This window comes from Uranotaenia lowii, chromosome 2, assembly GCF_029784155.1.
Source record: "Uranotaenia lowii strain MFRU-FL chromosome 2, ASM2978415v1, whole genome shotgun sequence".
Taxonomy (NCBI): domain Eukaryota; kingdom Metazoa; phylum Arthropoda; class Insecta; order Diptera; family Culicidae; genus Uranotaenia; species Uranotaenia lowii.
The window spans coordinates 247,819,182-247,840,526 of NC_073692.1; the positions used below are offsets into that span (position 1 = coordinate 247,819,182).

At 35.2% G+C, this 21,345-nt stretch overlaps 1 protein-coding gene across 3 annotated transcripts in view; it reads left to right on the top strand.

Annotated features, from left to right (window-relative positions):
* The first annotated feature begins 484 nt into the window (after positions 1-484).
* LOC129750105 (gamma-aminobutyric acid type B receptor subunit 1) overlaps positions 485-21,345 on the top strand; it is a 349,408-nt gene continuing 328,547 nt past the window's right edge. Inside the window, exon 1 of one of the 3 annotated variants that reach the window (XM_055745326.1) lies at positions 485-1,081. The gene's annotated coding sequence lies outside the window, so the exon portion shown is untranslated. The remainder of the gene's footprint in view (positions 1,082-21,345) is intronic. The other 2 variants (XM_055745327.1, XM_055745328.1) reach the window with 2 other exon arrangements.

A 21,345-nucleotide genomic window follows, 5' to 3' on the forward strand; every position in this document is an offset into this window, starting at 1 on the left:
TTTAAGTCTAATCATTAGGATCAATACGTGATCCGTTGATATATAAACAATAAGCAATAATAAATCACGGCCAACAATGTCCCATTCTAAAGGTATTAATGTTGAAAACTGTGTGTTTTCTACGTGCAGTTTGGTTACAATACCTTTTAAGGGGATTACTAAAAGTAAACAGAGCACGTGTTGGTAAATGTGTTGTGTACGTTTCATTACAGTTTACCATGCTTTTCAAAATCACATGTTTCCCTGACAGGGAACTCCCGTTGAAATATCCGTTGGGGGTCTCGTACTGCCTATGTGTGCTATCAGTAGCTCTCTCCCGTTTGTTTTGACCGGAAGGCGCATGTCCTGGCATCAGGTCCTGTGGGTAGATTATGAGTTCCAACGAACGAGAGGATGAACCACGAAAGAGATGAATGCAGCAGGTGATGCCTCGATGGTTCCCCTGAGTCTGGAGGATTCCAGTCAGTTTATTTTGAGATCTCGACTCTGCAGGACGTGTCCGACGCCGATTGCGGATCAAAATCAGTTTGCCATCGGTTAACCAATCTGATTGCCACCCACCCGTTGCATGGGGCGTTGGTGGGATTGGATGTGGAAAAGTTGATACTCCTTTCGAGTTTCGAGTGTGACAATTTTAGGGGTTGTTTCGACTAGGAAGTAAAACGGATGGCATTCGGAGCTTTGTGGGTGTGAGGTGATTATCAGAAAAACTAGAAATCATAATCTGCAAAAATGCATTTAGAAAAATTGAAATGTGAAGTGCTAAATACAATCGTTAAAGTGGGGTAGATTCGACCTGGTATCTCATTGCAGCAGTGATAAAAATAAGATTACAAAATGGTCCCTATCTCCATACTGTTGTAGCAGTGTCTATGTATGCCTACGTACACAAATACATCTAATTTGTGAGTGCAAGAGGTCTCAGAGTGTTGCTCACAACTGTTACATAAAACCATCATCCAGACAGAGAAATATATTCAACAAATTAGTCCCACCATCAAATCGGAATAAGAAAAAAGAACGTTTATCGTCTCATGGTAGCAGAATGTGACCAGTGATTACCGGTATCAATAGTTGAAGGGTATGTAATATTTAGAGGTGACTAGCTGACCCGGTGTACTTTGCTATATCTAAAAAATAGATAGAGTTTGTAAAAAAAGGAAAGGATACAAAAAATGTAATACAAAGATAATTTCACTTTATAAAGAAAAACTTGATCTTTAAATTTGTTTTTCAAAATCTGATTTTTTTTGTTGAGTAAGTATTGTAAGTTTCATTAAAGAACAATTAATAAAATGTATGTTTTATTGGTATGGATTTTCCACCCCCTCTCTTCCAAAGTGGGGAAGGCTCATGAACTTCCATAAAACAATGTTAGTATCTTAAAAACTTCATATGCCGCATTTGGCTCCATTTGTTGGTAAGTTTTCGATTCATGCCAAATTAAATATTGTCTCCTTTCCTACTTGTGAGAGCTCCCCCTTCTTCCTTCTTTCCACCCCCTACTCCTTAATAGAGGTAGGCATTTCTAAAAATCGTACTCATTGTTTCGTTCCTAAAAACCCTCTCATATCAAATGTGGTACCATTGGTTGATGAGTACTGAAGTAATACATTAAAATTATATGGAACCCCTTCTTTCCCTTCCATCTCCTCTCTACAATCTTAGGAAAATAGAAACTTAGATATACCTTTCCAAGAAAAATTTAATTCTGTTCGCTTGATTGATTCTCAAGTAATTCTAAATAAATTGTTTTAGGGCCCCTCCCCCTTCTTATGTACTCATTGGAAGAAGGGGGTCTCTCCAATAATAAAAGGACCATTTCTCGTGGTTCCATTTCTTAGATAAGTTCTCATATTGTGTTAAAAGTTGTATTGGAGCTCCCCTCCCTCCTTCCTTCCTATCTTTCCAATTGAAGAAGGAACAGTCTCATATAATCATAAAAATATTTCTCGAATTCAAAAACTCCCCCATGCCAAATTTGGTTTCATTTGCTTGAATAGTTTTCAAGTTATGTAAAAAATTTTCACTGCTCCCCTCCCTTCTCAATAAATGGGAAGAGGGACACAAAAGATTCAGGGAATCATTTATCGCATCCTAATACCAAACCATGCCATATTTTGTTACCTTTGCTCGATTTGTTCTTCAGTTATACCAAAAAATGTATGGAAGCCCTCCATTGGAAGGAGGCAGGAGTCTCAAATAATCATAGAAACATTCCTCGTAACAAGTACCCTCTCATGAACATTGTGGTTCCGTTTGCTCAATTAGTTTTCCAGCTATGCAACAAATTGTTCGTCCTCCTTCCCTCTATCTATCTCCCCACTGGAAGAAGGGATGGGTGTCAAATATTCACAGAATCATTTCTCGCACCAAAATCAATTTTGCTCCATTTGCTTGAATAGTTATGAGTTATGAGAAAAACTGTAAGAAAGCCCCCATAGCTCCTTCCTATCTCCCTACTCGGAAGGGAAGAGTCTCAAATTATCACTGAATAAAAATAATCACTGAACAAAACTGAGTTTTTTTTAAAGATTACATATTAAGGACCAGGAAGCAATCTAATGCTTATGCTTATGCTTATGATACATACACAGCCAGATCTGGTCAGCATCCCGGTGAGCAGTAAAAGTACATTTACTACCACTCTTAACTTGGCCGGGCCCACTGTGCAGTATTGGACGCAGAGACAATTGGAACCAAGAGAGGAAGAAACGTGGACAACAGTACCATACGTTTCCACATTTGCTAAAATTAACTGAGCTTCTTGGTGGTGGCCCTTGTGAGTTCGTTCTTCTGAAGATGGAAATGAAGTTTTTCTTTACAGAAATCCAAAACATTGCGATGTAAATTGAATCAATTGATAAATTGTAATTGTATCATATCTGTATTAAACGTTTAAACAAACCACATGACTTTGGATATAGCGCCTATACTCGCTCTTGAAAAAAAAAATATTGGAAGAACAGAGAGAATAATACTACCATCTCAAAATCTTTTGAAATTAACTCTTCCAAAAGATTTTGCAGGAGAAAGTTTTGAACACCGATATAATCAGTTCGTGACTTTCACCAAACATCCATGACTGACACAGTAACCCAAACAAACCAAATGTGTCGTCAACGAATCATAACGAAGAAGAAAAAAAACCGTATTATTAAAAAACTTACTTCTTATTTACCTTCAACAAGAAAACTTTTGTGAATTTCGCAAATTTTAAACCTGGGACATAGTGTTCGGCATTAAAGCGCTAATCGCTAATTTGTCTGCTTTTTGTTACATAATTATCGTTTTCATTTATTTTTTCACCGAACTTTTGTACTAGCAGATAGACAAACTTCACCACAAGTAATCAGCCAAGGAGAAATACCGTTACATGTTTTTTTTCTAGTGTCTGGCGTAAAATCGCTAATCGCTAATTAGTCCGCTACTTTTTTGTTGACAAATTTATTTTATTACGGGATTTCTGTTGAAAAAACGGATAAACAAACTCCACTAGGTGCAATTGTTCAAGCAGGAATGCTGATTAAATATTATTTTCTCTAAAGTGATGAAGTTTTTTGAGCCGTAAGTTTTCCAAATATAAAGTTTTAAAATAAATAAACAAACATAAATGTAGCGGACTTACTAGCGAATAGCGATTTAATGCCGACCTCTGCTGGAACATGATTTATAAAACGAGCATATGAACATGATTTATAAAACCAACATATGAACACACAATCAGGTTCCAAGGCGCAATACAATTTGAAGAATCCTTTTTTGTACGACAAATTCACTTGATTTAAAAACATAATAGTAATTTAAACACATCTATATAAATAAAACCCGAAAATGTTTCCGAAATTGTACTCCTTTAGATGAAAAAGTAGGTTGCAATAGAAAAAAACTCCCCTGTGCTGCCCACAAAATGCGGGGGATCACTTCACGTCTCTTTATAAATCAATGACCGGTATTAAAGGATTTTTCAATTTTGAGAATTCTCAGGTAACTCCCGGATTGGAACATCAGTTCAGAATAAATGAATAAGGAGGAGCATGGAACAAACTCATCAATTGTTGAAGTAGGAAGTGTGTGTCCTCTTGCAGCGCATCTTTCAACGATGTCAACTGCTGCAAGTGGATGAAATAAACGAAAAATTGGGCCGGGCACATACAATGAAATATTCAATTAATGATTACTATGATATATCCTTTTATCCCAAGTAAAACTCAAAATTTCACAATGACAAACTTCTTCAACTTCAAAAAATGGATTTTCACCTCGACAACGCCTTCTAAGAGAAAGTTCACTGGTGTTGGGAAAAAGTGGTAGAAATTTTGACACTTTTAGCACATTTTGAAAATTTTGCCATGTAAAAAGATTTTCAAGATCTGTCGCCTTCAAGTTTTTTTACAACATGTGTTGTATTTTCGCATGCTGTGATGCAAAAAAATTGAAATGAAAAATCTTGTGAACACGTATAAAAATTTATAGTTTTTAAATATATTTGCGTTGCATTAAAGCCCATTACGCATGAAAACACCAATTGCAGTAATTTTTTTGGTCTGTAAAAACAAATTTTCACATTTTTTTCTAAAACTGAGGATGCTGCATACATTCAGGGGTTAAAGAATACTACGAAAAATTCTACAAGCCTAATCAGAAAATATGCGTATTATGATCAAGCCAATCCGTCATACTGAGTAAAGTTTTTTACGACATGGAAAAATGTTAAAATTTGTACATTTATTGCTCGATTTATATAATAATAAAAAACTTAAAAAAAACTAGCTTAAGTTGCGAGAAATTATGCCATCAACATTAAGTAATCATCAAAAAATAACTTTATTGCAATCCATTAAATTAAAAATTGATTCAGTGTGGTGTTATATTAATGTTGCATCCAACCCCGCTGTTCCGTTATGCCCCGTTTGACGGTAGTTTTGGAATTTTCTTCTTCTGACATTTATAAATTGTGAAATGATAAAAAACATGACAAACATAGTCAATAGTCAATTGACATTCTTTTTTGAAATTTTGTTTGATTTTTTTCAAGGACTAGGGCCCCCGGAATGAAGGAAGAAGTCTCCTTCAATAAAGGATAAAATCTCCCTTTACTTAAGGGGGGGTAGGGTCTAACACTTTAAAAAAATCGATTTTTTTATTTTTTTATTTTCTTATTGTAAAACATTTCAAGAATTTTGTGTCAAATTTTCAAGTCAATTGAAGCAAAACTGTAGAAGTTATAGGCCTTTATCTCCTCCTATCTAATACTGCAAGAAAGCAAGAGCAGAAACTTCAAACGCGTTTTTCTCGAAAGCACATTTTTAAAGTCCGTGGACATCGTCATTTGAAAACTACTTATCCGATTCTTTTCAAATTTGAACATATTTTCTACATATAAAATACCAGACCCCAACGTTTTTCTTTTTTGATTTTTTTACTTTGGGGAGATTTTACAGGTGAAAAATGGCGGATTTTTAAGTGAAAAATCGTAGTTTTTACTTCAAACAGTCACAAAAATTTCATAAAAATATTTTTAAGTTAAATAAAAACGTTGGGGTCCAGAAAAACATCTATTAAAAATATTTTGCTCTGATTTTTTGACTTCAGATGATTCTGTGCTGAGATACAGTGTCCACCGCAAATCCTGTTTTCTAAAAGGCATCCTCGAAAGTGCTCCGTCACCGGCTCATTTTTCAATATTTTTCTACGAAAAAATTACTAAATGTTCTTTTAACAATGCTTTGTATAATGCAAAAAATTTGAATACATTTGTTTGAACGATAGCTCTAGAAAAAAATCGTGAAAATGGTGTTTTTTTATACTCGTTAGACCCTACCCCCCCTTAAAAAATATCGCAATATTTTTACTCCCACGAAAATGCTTCTAGTTCATCTACGGGTTCATCTAGCGTTCCAACTTTTGGAGCATATAAACTTGAAATTGCACGCTGTCAGGAAATGCAAAAGACGTCGAGTTGCTAAATTTTTCCAAAAAGATATAAAAAAAATAAGAAAAGGGGATCAAGTATCCCCAATCTCCCCTATTAATGGACAAAAAAAAACTCCCTTTTTCGACTTAGAGTGTCATTTTGACACTCCAAAAGTAAAATCTATTTAAGTCGTTTGAATTATTATGAATTTCATATAAAACTTATATCAATAGAAACCTTGTAATGTCAGTAAAATATGTTTAGAATATTATATAAAGCTAAAGCTACTAGTTTTCTCGATATTCAGCATGAAAGAAAAAAAAATCCGAAAAAACATGCCCTCAGGAAAACTGCAGTAGTTCATATATTACACGTCCAAAAAACTATTTGCCTTATGCATATGAAAGCTGAAGTTAATGCCTACATCATCAAGCCAAGAAATATTTTTAATTTTTCTTTTAATGAAATGGTCACAAAAAGTTCAAAAAAGTGGTCTGAAAAACCTACTTTTCATTAGATTGCTAGTAAAAACTGTTTGAGCGGTGGTAGAGCTTTTGTAAAAATATCATTAAAAATTTTATTCTAGTTCTGACATTTTGCTGTCTTTAGATTTTTTATGCAACCAAAATTGAATTTACTGGAAATTTTCAAATTTGCGTGTCGAACTTTTCTTGGTTGGAAATTTTCTATTGATAGTAGTTCGCGTTTGCCAGTCACGACACGCATCATTATTTCGTCTGTCGGCTTGGCTCTCTGCCTAAATCACCACGTACCTACTCGGAGAGCAAACAAACACGTTTTGCTGGACGCGCTACTGGTGGTTCTAGAAATTCAGGAAAGATTATACGTTTATAATTTTCATATTTTTGCGAAATCTCACAGCGTGAATTGTTGCACCTTACTAGAATGTAGATTAGATTTGCTTTCCAATGAATATACTTTTGATTGGTCCAAACAAAGTAAAAGCACTGAAAATCCGGGTACAACCTGACGGTGGACCACAAAAACAGATGAAATTTCAACTTGTGAAAAAATCGCGCAAAGAAAAATTCCAGTACATTCAATTTTTGTTGCATCAAAAATCTACAGACAACAAAATAATCAGAGCTAGAATAAAATTTGTAATGATATTTTTACAAAAGCTCTACCACCGCTCAAACAGTTTTTACTAGCAATCCAGCAGAACACTTTTTTGAACTTTTTGTGACCATTTCATTAAAAAAAATTTAAAAAAAAATTCTTGGCTTCATGATGTAAACATCAACTTAAGCTTCCAATGGCATAAGGCAAATATTTTTTTGGACGTGTAATATATGAATTACAGCAGTTTTCCTGAGGCATGTTTTTTCGGATTTTTTTTCTTTCATGCTGAATTACGAGAAAACTAAAAGCTTTAGCGATATATAATGTTCTAAACATACTTTACTGACATTACAAAGATTTTAGTGATATAAGTTGTAAGTCATTGTAATCGGTTAGAAATAAAAAGAGTTATGACGATTTTAGCTTGGAGTGTCAAATTGACACTCCTAGTGCTGAATAGGGTAATGAAATCTAATGCGGATGAGGGTTAAATGAATGGTGCAAGTATAATTTTATTGAATTTAGGATAAAATAATGTGTTATTTTTTTTCTGTTTTCTTTTTTTTTGTAATTATATATGTGATGTCACGCTCAAGATGATCCCCCCTCCCCGCATGTTACAAAAATCGAAACCACCTCCTCCCTCCCCACCTAACGCGTGAAATCATTAATGGACGGTCCCTAAATGTCAGTGCTTGTATGTTAGAAACTATGAAGTTATGAAACTTGTTAGTCTCTTTTGAAGAAATCACAGTATAAAAACGATTTTTGAAATAACCTTAAAAATGACGAAAATGACTATGGGACAGTCTTGCGAATAGCGGTAGTATAGTAAATTTTAAAAATTATCGCTTAAAATGCAGCGTAGCTTTGTTCTAGATTTTCCCATAGATATCGGGTCATTGAACAGAAATATAAAGATCACTAACTGCAACTTTAAAAATAAGATGAACATCTTAAATGAAAAAAAAAAACAGGTTGGAGCATTCAATTTGAGTTGTTTGTAGTTCATTAATTAAAGATTTGTGTTAGTTGTTAGTATTGAAAACAGTGATAGTTTGTCCATAATCTCCTTTCGACACTAGGCTCAGGTTATTCGTATGGCGTAAATGAAAATCACTGTTGAAAAGCCTTACGACAAGTGAAGAAAAGATAAAGTCACTGGTTGCAATAATTGTTTCTTGCGTATGTCGTAAAACCGTTTGAAAACCCTTTGAATACTCATTTTGGATACTCGAAATCCTCGGAAAATTTTAAATGATCAATTTTTCTCTGAAGTTTCGAGAAAAACATGTCTTCGCATACATATGTGTACCTCATACATACACGTTGATCATCTTCCCACTGGTCTACTAGTTTGTTGTTCCGAGCCATTTTCGTTTTTTTCGAGTGTATCCAGTACCTAGTTCCAGCAATTCCCCGTTTTTCCCACACCAAATTTAACCTCCTCGCAATAATAGCGGCGACGAACAGAAATTGTTTTGAACGGTCTGTCCCACGCCAAGAGGGTTCATGCAACCTGTTTTTCTAGTTCTCGTTCGTTTTGCTTGCTCGGTTCCGTTCTATCGCCTGGTGGTCTGTTGGTTTCGAATCGGAATAGAGGGAGGCGGATCCTTCACGTGGATCCCGTTTAGTTAGTCCTTCGCCGACAACTGGGACACTGACTTGGATAGGTGCGGACTAGCTGGCGCTTGGCCATCTCCATATCCTGGCTGCGTGGATTGTTATTCTTCGTATGCATATTATTGTGTGGGTGAGTGGCAACCGTAAAGCTTGGTAGTTTCATGAATTATTTGCTCTCTTTGAAATTGTGAGCTTTCATCCTGGCTGGAGTGTACGGAGCTGTTTCCTCCAGTTTTTGGGTCGATTTTTTTTCTCGTTCTTTTTTCTTCACCCACTCTACGATGATGACGATGACGAGTGGGCTGCCCATCTCAACCAAGGCCCACGGGGAATTTGCACAGGCGAGCTAGCAAGTTCAATGCTGCTGTTGGAACCCTTCATCAATGACAGGGTTTGGCAAGCGTTAAAATTAACTCTGAATTCACATGACGAAAAATATAACTTTTGGGTTATATTGTAAAATATGTCTAATAATACAATTTGATTACAAAAAAAATAAATATTTTAAGTGATTGAAATGCTTGCATGCGAAAAGGCAAAGTTGTACTTTATGATTTTCAGATATATTCTGGTGTACACATTAAGGACCATGAAGCAATCTATTTAGAACCGAAAACAACGAAATTTAGCCTTCTCTGTCTCAGAAACAACTGAACCAAATTTAATTTCATCTTGGTCCCTTTATATTGTTCTTATTATAAAATCCTTATCCAGACCTGATGTGGCGTCCCTAATGAGTCTTAGGGTGTCAGTTTAACACTACTGCGTCTTTCTTCTTAACACATTAAGGACCGGGAAGGAATTCAAGCCACAAAACACTGAAATTCAGTACTGTACATATATCTCAATAAACACTGTCCAGAAATGAAATTTAGCGGGAAAATATATTAGCGTCTTCCCCTTATGTTTGATGCATTTGATGTCTTCGACAAACTTTTACCACAGCTATAGGCAGCCATTTTAACAGGAAAATTTTTAGGGTGGTTCATAAGATTTCTAAGATCCGAAAATTATTTCCTAACTGTGATAAGATAAAGCCCTGCATTATTGTTCAATATTGTAGACACCAAACATCTATCTCTTGAACTGAATGTTTTACGACAATTTGTTTTCATGAACAAATGGTGGCCCTATAACAATAATTCTTTTCTTGATATCTTTTCATGGTGATATTTTTTTAAAATCATTTATTCAGCAACATTTTAGATAGTTAAAATGCGCATCTTTGGTAGAAAACAGATTATCCAAATTTGTTTTTGTTTTTGAAGTTATCAGGCAATGTGTTGAAAAATGACTTTATAAGACCATCAATAATTCCAAATGCAGCTAGGAAGTGCAGTAGGCGTTGGTAGGATCAGACGTAAATTTTTTTTCGGCGTGTTCAAAATCGTTGTAGGAAAATTCTTTTCCATGTAATTCAATAAGGGAAAAATTAAATTAAACAGTTTCCTCTAATAGTGAAGATGGATTAACCTTAAAGGCCCTCGAATTCCGATGCTGCTCTTCCCAGAATTTCCTAGAGCTAGTGAATAAGTCTAGCTAGGCAGATTGTTTTTCCCCCGGCCGGGTGTGGCTCGACTGCGGACGAGTTCGCAACGTCCTCTTTGGCAAAAATTCAAGTAAACCGAAGCTAAGTATTTTTTTTTCTTTTAAATTCAATTTTAAAGCGAGTTCTATGAACTTGAAAATGTTGTTTTGCAGCGGTTTGCGATGCACATTAAGTGCTTTGAGAAGCATTGCAATTCGGATTTACTTTCCGAACCGATTTAAAGTTTTAATTTAAATTAAAGTTTTCGTTTTGGCATATAACGATTCGTTTGAGTTAATCAGGGATGTTTGTCTTGACCGATTTTTATATCATGTTTTTTTATTCTGCTACTGATACTTTTTAACAAAATTTATTCGTTATTACGATGAAACTGCTAAATTTGACTGACAAAAATAAAAAAAAAACACTTTTAAAGTAAAATTTGACAATATAGGCACAATTCACAAAGTTTTTTTTTAATCAGTACCTAATGCATATCTTTGTCTCGTAATTTTTTAGCGATCTTATTTTAAAATTTAATTTAGAAAAGTAACAATGTTATTACTTCGCGAGCTCAAATACTTACCTCAAATAAGTACCAAAAGGTATTAAACTTTCTGCAAACCTTTCCCAAAATTCAACATGTTATCATCAATTGCATCATCTATAACTTTTTGATTCTTATTCCATGTTTTTTTTAGTGTTTATTTGTTAATTCTGTTCAAGAGCCGTTTCGAGAATCAGTGATGTGTTAGAGATTATAGTGAGTGAAACAGCAAGCTTGTAGGAAATTCGAATGGTTGCTTTTCTAACTGTTTGAGTATTCATAATTCTTTTTAAATTTTCCAATTAAAACACCTCGCAGATATTATTAGGAGTTTCCTTACGAAAATGTCTAGGAGCATAGGAGGTGTAGGTCAACCAAAGATAGTACCATTTTCCAAAAATGGCTCCTGATCCAAACCTCTCCCTTACTAAAAAAACCCCTTCCTGAGATACTTGAATATAGATTCGTAGACGTATAGACGGTTTCTATAGCTGGTGATACTGACTTATCATTGCTCCAGAGCTTCCTAAACAAGCTTTTGAAGAAAATTGAAATAACAGATTTATGGTTGATCCTAAAAAGTATCTTACTAACAATCCTTCCTTCACCCCTTTTTGACTACTAGGACGTGGAAGGCGCCGTTATTGATCTTTTTTTTTAAGGGAGAGCATGAGTTTTGTGCATTGAGAATGAGTTGCTAATCCCAAGCTGCATTCTTTTGGCCCTTGTACAAAATTGATGGTCTCGATCAATCCCGGAGTAGCAACCATTGGCGATGTGGAACTCGTGCCACCTAGTGGTAAATTCCTGGCAAAAAAAAAAGAAAAAAAAAAGATGTGGAACTCGTTCTACTTAGCCACGACAGCGATCATGAAATTCTAAATGCATTGGATGATTCGATACAATTTAATATTATATTTTTTATTAAAACCATGAAAAAAATGGTATTTTTGAAGACTAATTCAAGCATTTCGAGCTTAATGATTTAAGGTGGATATGAGTAGTCAAACAAGCTAAGCTAAGCTAAGCTAAGCAATAATTCCAAATGCAGCTAGCCGAAAATGTTTTCGTTGATTGCATTCGAAAGTTCATGTTACAATCTTTACTATATCAAAAATCTGGGTATATATTTTTTAATTAATGCGTTTAATCGTTGTATAAAATTTACTAAAAATTGTCAAATCTCTACAAAATAGCTTAGCTTGGTTGACTACTCATATCCACCTTAAATCATTGAACTGGAAATGCTGTGTAGATATGCTTTTACTACAAAAAATCAAAAAAAAAAAAGACTCCAGATAACATGTTTTATTAGGCTTTGTTCAACTTACGCATTTCCAATTCCATGATCGCTGGCGTGGCTAAGCAGAACAAGTTCTACCTCGCCAATGCAATGGTTGCTACTCCGTGATTGATCGAGGCCATCAGCTTTGTTCAAGGTCCAAAAGAATGGTGCTTAGGACTAGCAGCTCATTCACAATGCACAAAACTCATGCTCTCTCTACAAAATAGGAAAAATGTGTACATTTATTCTTCAAGAACTCAGAAACTACTGGACCGATTGATGTGAAATTCGGCATACAGTTGTTTTTGAATAAAGAATAGTAACTGTGGAGTTTTGAGTCCGTCGCACTCAAAGAAGAGAGGGCCGCCATATAAAATAATCATGAAATACGATAAATAGCGTAAAATTCAATCTATTGACAAATGAATCTTATCAAATATTGTTAAAATCCAGACATTTACATGTTCAGATAATTTTTAGTACACAAAGTTCCTCCTGCCAAAGAAAAGGCAGAGGGGTCCCCATCCAATATCGAGAAAACACGAAAAAAACCTTATCAGGAAAAACCACTTTTTTATTACCACTTGATCTCGCTGTTTATGCATTTTACGTAAAACATACAAAGGTACCGTAATCCGGGGTAATATTGATCACTTTTTTCAATATTTTTCGATTATTTTTTCTGTAAATGGGAATGCGGCATGTTTCATATTTTTAAAACCAGTACTGGACTCATATGAACGTAAAACATGGTTGCAGAAATTTATTAGACTACTTTAAATTTGATTTAAAAATCGATTTCGGTTCTGTTTTGAATCTGATGTTTTGGGGTAACATTGGTCAGTCTCTATTATAGACGGTTTTTGCGAGTTTTCTTGATCATACAGGATACAAAACACCTTCATAATATTTACAAATGGTAGTTTATCAATTTTACCTTGCTTTTTAACGTTTTCTTTTAAAAACATGTATAATCGAAAAAAGGACAATGATGCTGCATACATTTAGGGGCAAAAATTATAACAATTGCTAAATAGTTTAAGATTCAAAATACAACTGAAATTTAACCTTCACACATTCCTCTAGAACAGTGGTTTTCAAAGTGGTCCCTACCGCCCCCTTGGGGGCGTTGAGAGCTTCTAAGGGGGCGATGACCTTAATTTTGAAATTTGGGGGGCGTTGGAAGGGCTCAGGGGGCGGTGAGGTCGTGATTACATTTTAACAAATCACGAAACAACGTTTATTTGAAATAACAACGAATAAGTTCGATGCATAGCTAACAGTGAAATTACGTTACAGAGCTAAACATCAGGTTCAAGACTAAAATATCCATAATTTCACAGAGCTGCAAGCAAATTTTTGTTCCAGTATCTCATTTTTTTAAATGTATCTTTAAGATTTTTTTGAAAATTGTCGCAAATTTTATGTCCGCTTAACATGTTGATCTTGTTCTGTAAGACTATTTTGGGTAATAATAAAAAGGATTAATTTTAGATGGCGCGATGTTAAATAGCTTTTAGAGAGCTTGATAACCTTTAAAATGTATTGTCTCAAAAGATCTGCTTAGAAGAAAAAACCTTCGAAAAAATTCTGTGGTAGATTTTTTTGTAAAGAAAGTAGGACATTTTTTAGGTAAGAGAATTTTTATTTTAAGTTCTTATTTATTTCAATTTATTAAAAAAATTCGCCATTTGCCATGGATAAACTTTTAATCTATTCGGTTATCAAGAAAATTGCTGGAATTCAGTTTTTAGAATCTAATTAAAACTGTAAGTTTCGTGAATGCTGCATAACTTTGAACAGAACTCAAATACTGATATATAGAAATAACACTATTTTTCACGTTATTTCACTGCCTTGACAGTAGTTAGTTTTTATCCATAATGCAATAATCCATGCTTGATATACAATTTTGTGTACCAAAATTTATGATTTATGATTTTATATCAAAACGTCTAGGAAACATTACATAGAATTGAGTGTTAACTGGAGGTTTGAAGCAATATTAGGCCCGTGGAGCCAAAAGGGTTCAAGTGAATAAAAGCAAATTATGCGAAAACACGCTTATGTTATATTTGGTTATTTTCCATATATTTTTTTCAAAAATTTGCATTAAGCTTTCAAATGAAACAATATGTACATAAATAAAATCCTAACAATCTAAAAAATCACGAAATATAGTTTGAAACATGAAGAACCGTATGACATTATTAAATCGGAATCGACCATTTTCACACTTATAATACCCCCTACTACCCTTATTAAGGTTTACCACACCTACCACTTTGACTTTTAGGGCATCATATAAATTTGAATAAATTTTGAATTAAGTCTTACAACAACATAAAGCCAAAAGCTAATGGGTTTTCAACGATCCAGATTATCAATTTTCTTAAAGTTTTTTTTAAATTTTCCCAGGGGGGCGTTGAGCTCGAAAATTTAGCAAAAGGGGGCGGTGGGTGAAAAAAGTTTGAAAACCACTGCTCTAGAACCTCCCACTATTTCCATTTTCATTTTTTCTTCAAAGTTAACCATATGAGGGTTCCTATCCATTTTTCCAATACGGGCTTACTTTTGGAATATGTCCTTATTTTTTAAATATATAAAATTTATCACTTAATGACTACAAAAATAGCACTTTAAATACACATAAACAAAGAAAAAAAGTTGTTCTTTCACTTTCAACAACCCGTTTGCTTCTAAATGTTTTTTGGTATCATCAGAAGAGCTGTTTGTTAGAGAACCTTAGAAAACAAAGATATTTTAGGATTTAGAAATTGAATTTTTACTAATATAAAAAAAATATCAAATACAAACAAAATTTTGCCTAATTGAAACTCAATAAATAGGCTTTCAAATGTAGGAAACAGTTTTAAAAAATTCAAACTTTAGACTGAGTTATTGATGATAATGTGCAAAAATGTATTGTTGGTCAAAATTACCCCGGTGATCAAAGTTACCCCGTTTTACGGTACCTATGAACTAAAACAATTGCCAAAAATTGCCGATTTTTCTCAAGGAATATTTAAATAAGGTAGTGCCAAAGCAGCCCTGCTCAAGTATTGGTACAGACGGCAACGTCACAATCTCGAAAAACCTCTTAATTTACTAGAAAACTTGCCGTTCTGATAGAAATTTTCCACCTTGAAAGTATGGTATTCTAAAAGGACTCTTATGCTACAAAATCGATACAAAAAAAAGTTGAAGTTGGTAATATTTTTTTCTAAAAAATAGACTATCGAAGTTCGAAAAAATATTGAATTTTCCCAACACAAATTTGCAAACTTAAGAATTAGTTTAAAGTCCTCCATGTTGAAGTCAGTTCAGTGTTAGCTTCTTATTACAATAAAGTAGTCAAAATACAACATTTTTAACAAACCCGCAAGTTTTTATTAGCATTTTAGTAAATCGAGTCACCAATCAAAACAAAAAATGTATATGGTATACCGGTTGGATAAAAATCATGACAATCAGTTGAACACTCAATAACTACCAACTAGATCCATTTAAAGCTAAAATATTCTTCAGTTTTGCACGTTTTACCAATAAGATGACCTTACATTTATTTATGCAATATTAGACAATGTATAATGCAATCTTCAAAGGGCCAACAAACTCCATAACGTAATCAAATAGAGGCTTTAAAACTGAATCAAAACGAAATCGGAATTTATCTTAATTTCAAAACGTGTTTTGCTTTGAAATTTCTGCCACTTTCTTAAAAAAAAATTCGATACAATCGTTTTAGTGACGTCACAGAAAAACTCCATTAAAGCTCTGGGCATTACGTTATTTAGATTTTCCTTGGACTTTTCGGGGTTTGCCTTGACATGCGGCATACTATGACACCTATGAGTTCTAAATGAAGGCCTCTTCCGAACGACAGACAATCCCGAGCGACAAGAAGCTCTAAAGGTTGCTGCTAGCTAAAATCGGTTATTTTAAGAAGCTGGCAAGTATTTCATGCCCATATTGGTGTCTAACAAACAAAGCGTTTTTTCATTTATTGACCCTTGACATTTCTAATCGAGAAATGGCCTTCTAGTGAAATGTATGTCATAATCGAAGCTTTTAGTAAAAATTAATTGAGGTGACCTTCTGGCATGTCAATTATCAATTTCGGCCTGCAACGTGTAAGATTGATCAAGATTAGAGTTTCTCATAAGAATTTCCATTCGTTCATTGTACACATTGACCGAATTCCCTTTGATTCTATAATAAAGTGCTTATCCCGAACTAAAAAATAAAACTGCTTTATTATAGAAAAAAATAACCTAATGAACTATTACCGCGTTCAACAAAAATGTAACATTTCAATACCTAGGTATTTCCAAATCTGAAAAACATATTTTAAGATTTCTCACAGCCCAGTTAAATAACGCATTTCGTTTCTTTTGAAGCATTCATTCGTTCGACTTCATAATAAATATGGAGTTAGAATGAACATCGTTTCGTTTTGTAATCCCTAGCTGTGTCCTCGCGGCAATTTGCGCTACGTAGTCTGTATCTTTCGTTTGGCCGTATCCGTTTAGAAGAGGAGGTCGCTGAAAAAACATTGCAAGCAAGCAGCCCAGCGAGCAGGAAAGCAATGCTGGTTCCTCCATACCTAATTCTGTACTTGCTAGCTGCTGCTCCTCATCGTTTGTCGAGGGCACTTAACGTTAAGCTTCACACCGGGCGAAGAAATCAAAGTGGCAAAGTGAGTGGCCATGACAATGCCACATGGATCGGCTGCATGGCCTGACTTGGCTGAAAACTGACGAAACCGAGCGTGTTCCTGGGAACTATACCCTCCTACCTATAGATAAGTATACAAAGAGAAAGAGAGGTCGTGGTCGGTCGGAAGCCCACGAATCATCACTTTTCCGTTCGGTCCACATACATACACACACACATACAGCTAAATGGACCCTCATGTATGTACGTGTATGATGTCGTGTGACGTTGTTTACTTATGACCTTCCTCTGCTGGGTTTGTGGTGATGATAGTGGTGAAATACGGGTACTCCTGCTCAGGGAAACTAGAACTGATGGTGTAGTTTGCATAAATGCCTCATGTGGAAATACGGTTAGTTAGCTTTCCATAACTAACCCATATTTGACGTTGATTTTCCGCCACTGTTCTGTTGGTTTGGTCGCGGGCTGCCATTACGAGCCTATTTTCCCACATTTCTTTCCGTTTGTTCCGTCATCCTGAATCCGTTTTTCCTCCTACTGCTTTGGTCAACGCGAGAAAATCTTCGCTGCACTTACATCGCTCCTGGTTCATGTTGGCAAGTTGAAAGGAGCTTTTTTACAATCATTTATTTTTCAATAACATGCATTTTTGCTTCGTGGGAAAGTTTTTTTTCCTCAACGTGGCGGTATTCGATGCCTTAATTATTTGTGCTTTTTGCAACTTTCGCCACCGTCGTCGACAGTTTTATCGGCGAATCAAATTTACAACTTAATTGGACCTAATGCACTGGAGAATTGATAGCTGACAGATTGGGTTTCTACTAGTGGCATTGTAGAGTATTTTGTTTTCATTAACCCTGATTAAGCTGCAGCATTGTAAATCACACTGGAAATGGTTTTATTATATTTAAAAACCTTGTTATAAATTATACTAAAAAAATACATTTTTTTTAATTGCAATTTGAAAACTTTCTATCGATATCTGCGCACGCTTGTTTTCCCACTACTTAAGCCCTTTTATAAAAAAAATCTTTTTCATAATAATTTAACATTTATACTGAACTAATGTTGAACATGCTGTAATCCAATTATTGGACACGTCAACAGTCAACAGTTTGTTTACATAATCAGGCCCCCTAATTGAAAGATTGAAAGATTGAAAGTTCAATAAATTGATACGGAGAAGATAAAAGATAAGTAGGTAGTAGAGAATGTTTCAACAAGAGTCGGAGAAAGAAGATTGGCCAGGACAGGACCTGTTTTGTATAACCGTATCAGTAGAGATAGAGTTGACTTGCAAATGGTATATAACTCATTTTCAAGCGAATTTATGCAAACGTAAGAACTTCACTACACAATTAACACACGACGTATTACAGGACAGGACATTTAACCTGTGATAACGATTTTTACAAGTGGTGTCGGTGCCCTTGTAAAAAATAATATATATCGGTTAATGTAAGCACCGTTAAACCAAGATTTAAAGTGTCAACTATTTAGAACCAAAATCTTTTTAGAGGAACGCAATTTCATTAAGGTTTCTTACTTAATATTGTCATAAATAAAATCCATGTTCTATTTTTTAGAAATAAAAGCTGCCACTCTTCTAGAAACCATCAAAAAATACTCATTTGATAACAGCCATAACGTTATTTTTTCACGAATTGTCGAACAATTATTTCCAAATGTTTCAGAATGTACATGTGACCTCTTGGTGAGCTCTAGAGTAACCTGTTTCCTACAAAAACAAGAAGCTATTTTTCATTCACAAACGCTTTCATGCTCCAGTTCGCTCGGGATCAAAAAATAAAAATCATTATTAGCTTTTTGTCTTGCCAAAAACTATTATTCCTGGTAGACTTGACTCAATCACGTCAAGATAACACTCGGTTCAATCAATTACTCATGTTTATTTATTCTTCCTGCTTCATACGAGTCGCTCAAGCGCGAGCACTTGCCCCGCGGTAAGCAAATAGCTGTCGTCTTGAGCTGCACACGAGTTTCAATAGCAATGCCACCGGAGCGAAATTCCTCCGGGGAATCGAACGGTGTGTAGTAGGTGTACCTAAGTAGGTAGCAGCAGCTCGGAATCGTGTGGAAGAAAAGAAAAGGAGCACCGAATGCGAGAAATAACACCGCAGAAAAGCGCCCCTGGAACGATCGGTGCACAGTTTTCAGTTTTCTACTTCAAGCAGCCAGCCAGCCAGCCAGCAACCATCTCAAAGGTGCTAGGGCGTCCATCGAATGAATTTTTGCTCTAGTTTCGATCATTTTACTAAAAATGTTTGAAAAATGAGTCCAAGTTTTACCACATGCTCTAAGGATTCCAAATTATAAAACTGTTCTACTCTAGAACTAATCATTTAAACAACAAATTTTTATCCCCAACAAATTGTCTTGAAAAAGTGGCTCCAGAGAGCTGCAATCTCTCATGGGCGACAATATTGAAATTTGAAAAGGGTGAAAACACCAAATGCAATAATAAGAAATTATTAACGCTCTGCAAATTGTGAACAAACTGTCCTTTATTATGAAGTTTAAATTAAGCTTATCAGCATACTGTGTTGTATGGATCAAAGTTATATTCAGTTTTAGAAAGTCTCGACAAGCTGCACATTACACGTGGATACAGCTTTTGAGCACATGTTAGGCAGCATTAAAAATATATTTATGGTTCTGTATCCTAAAATGGAAACTTATTTTCGGGTTTATAAGCTAACAGATTTTACAATTCAAAGCGGGTTTTATGATTAAATGGTGGCTCCAGAGAGAAGCAACCTTATCTTGGTCATGTTTTGAATAGTTACTCAAATTTTTGGAGACTTTTTTAAAATCATTATCGAAAAATTGGTTCAATAGTATAAAACACAGCTCATTCTGCTACCCATCGTGGTTATATAATAGAGATGTAGGGGAAAGTGTTCCTAAATGCGCTTTTCGGGTACATTGGATTGACGAAATGGCATAGAATAAATTAATTATTAAAAGAAGTTAAAAAAAAATTAAAAATTCATACAAAATGTTTGAACAAAATTTTGAAATATATTGAACTTTAATAATCTTGCGTTCAGAATATGTAAACAAATATGTTGATAGTTTTTCTTTCAAATTCATCTAGAAATCAGTAAAGTCTGCTTCATTTAATATTGGAACACAAACAATTGCGTGTAGTTCACTCATTTATTAACGAATTCATAATTTGTTTTTCATACAAATGTAGCATTTTCTTTACTCTTTCATCAAAAAAAATTTAAAAAATTATTCATTGCTGTTTCGAAGAAATTCTCGTACTTTTCCCGTAATACGGCACATTAGGCGGCGCACACCCTTTTCGTCCACCGTTTTGGCGATTTGATTCCACCAGTTCTTCATTTGAGTCATGTTCCTAACAAGTTTTCCCTTTGCCTTAAGCCTCCGCTTCGTGATTGCCCAGTATTTCTCTATCGGCCGGAACTGGGGGCAGTTTGGGGGGTTGAGGTCCTTCGGTATTACGCTGACCCCGTTCGTTGCGTACCATTCCATAACCGTTTTGCTGTAATGGCAGCTTGCGAGGTCCGGCCAAAACATTACTGGACGGTCGTGGGCACGAATAAACGGCAGAATCCGTTTCTGTAGGCACTCTTTTTTGTAGACTTCTGATGTCATTGTCTTGTCAGTGAGAAAGACTTTGGTTTTCTGTCCACAACTGCATATCCCCTGCCAAATCATGTACTTGCGGGCGAATTTATCCGCAAACACGAACTTAAATTTTGCAGGTACATCCCCCCGAGCCGTCGCCAAATAAAATTTTTGACCTGGGATTTGCCCAAAGTCCGCCTTCACGTAGGTCTCATCGTCCTTCAGAATACATCCGTCGAACTTGGTCAGAACTTGGTCGTACAGCTTTCGATTACGGATTCTGGCCACATTGTTCTGCTTCAGCGTCCGATTTGGCTGTTTGCTGGCTCGGAATGACCTTATTCCTTCCCGGAGACGAATTCGTCACACCGTACTGTGAGCGGCCTGGAACTTATTGGCCAAATCGCGGTCTGAAAGATTTGGATTCCTCTTGACGGCCTTGATGACTTTCCCACGCAGTTTCCGGTCGACAGTTCCACTCCGACGCTTCGAATGCGGCTTCCGAGCCGTCGTCAATGTTTCCTTGTACTGCTTGATAACACGCCATACGATATTTCTGGGCATTTTAAGCTGTTTAGCTAGCTTCGATGCCGACAACAATGGATTCTCAAGAAAACTGTGCACAATTTGATCTCTCCGTTCGGCTTCCATGGCGGTTGTTTACAAAATGCTATCGTTTGGTGTTATGACATAAATACATGGTGAAAGGTAATGAATTTCCCGACACGTGGGTGAAAAAAGGTTCCAAATCCGTCCACTAGGAGCGCCACAATGAGCAAAAGAATTTGTTCCAATATTAAATGAAGCAGACTTTAAAACAACAAATTGAATCTTTGAGCAAAGTTATAAATGATAAGATAAAGAAATACAAGACAGGTTTTGAATACCCATATCACGCAGATCAAAATGCCTCTACCAAGAAATAATAGATTAGCCATACCTATAGTTTTTTTTACATTTCATTATTGAAAAATAAAATCTACGCTCTAATTTCAATATTAAAGCTTAGTTCATTTAGAATTGGGACAGTTACGAATGCGTGTATCTAAAAACCAAATCGAAATGAT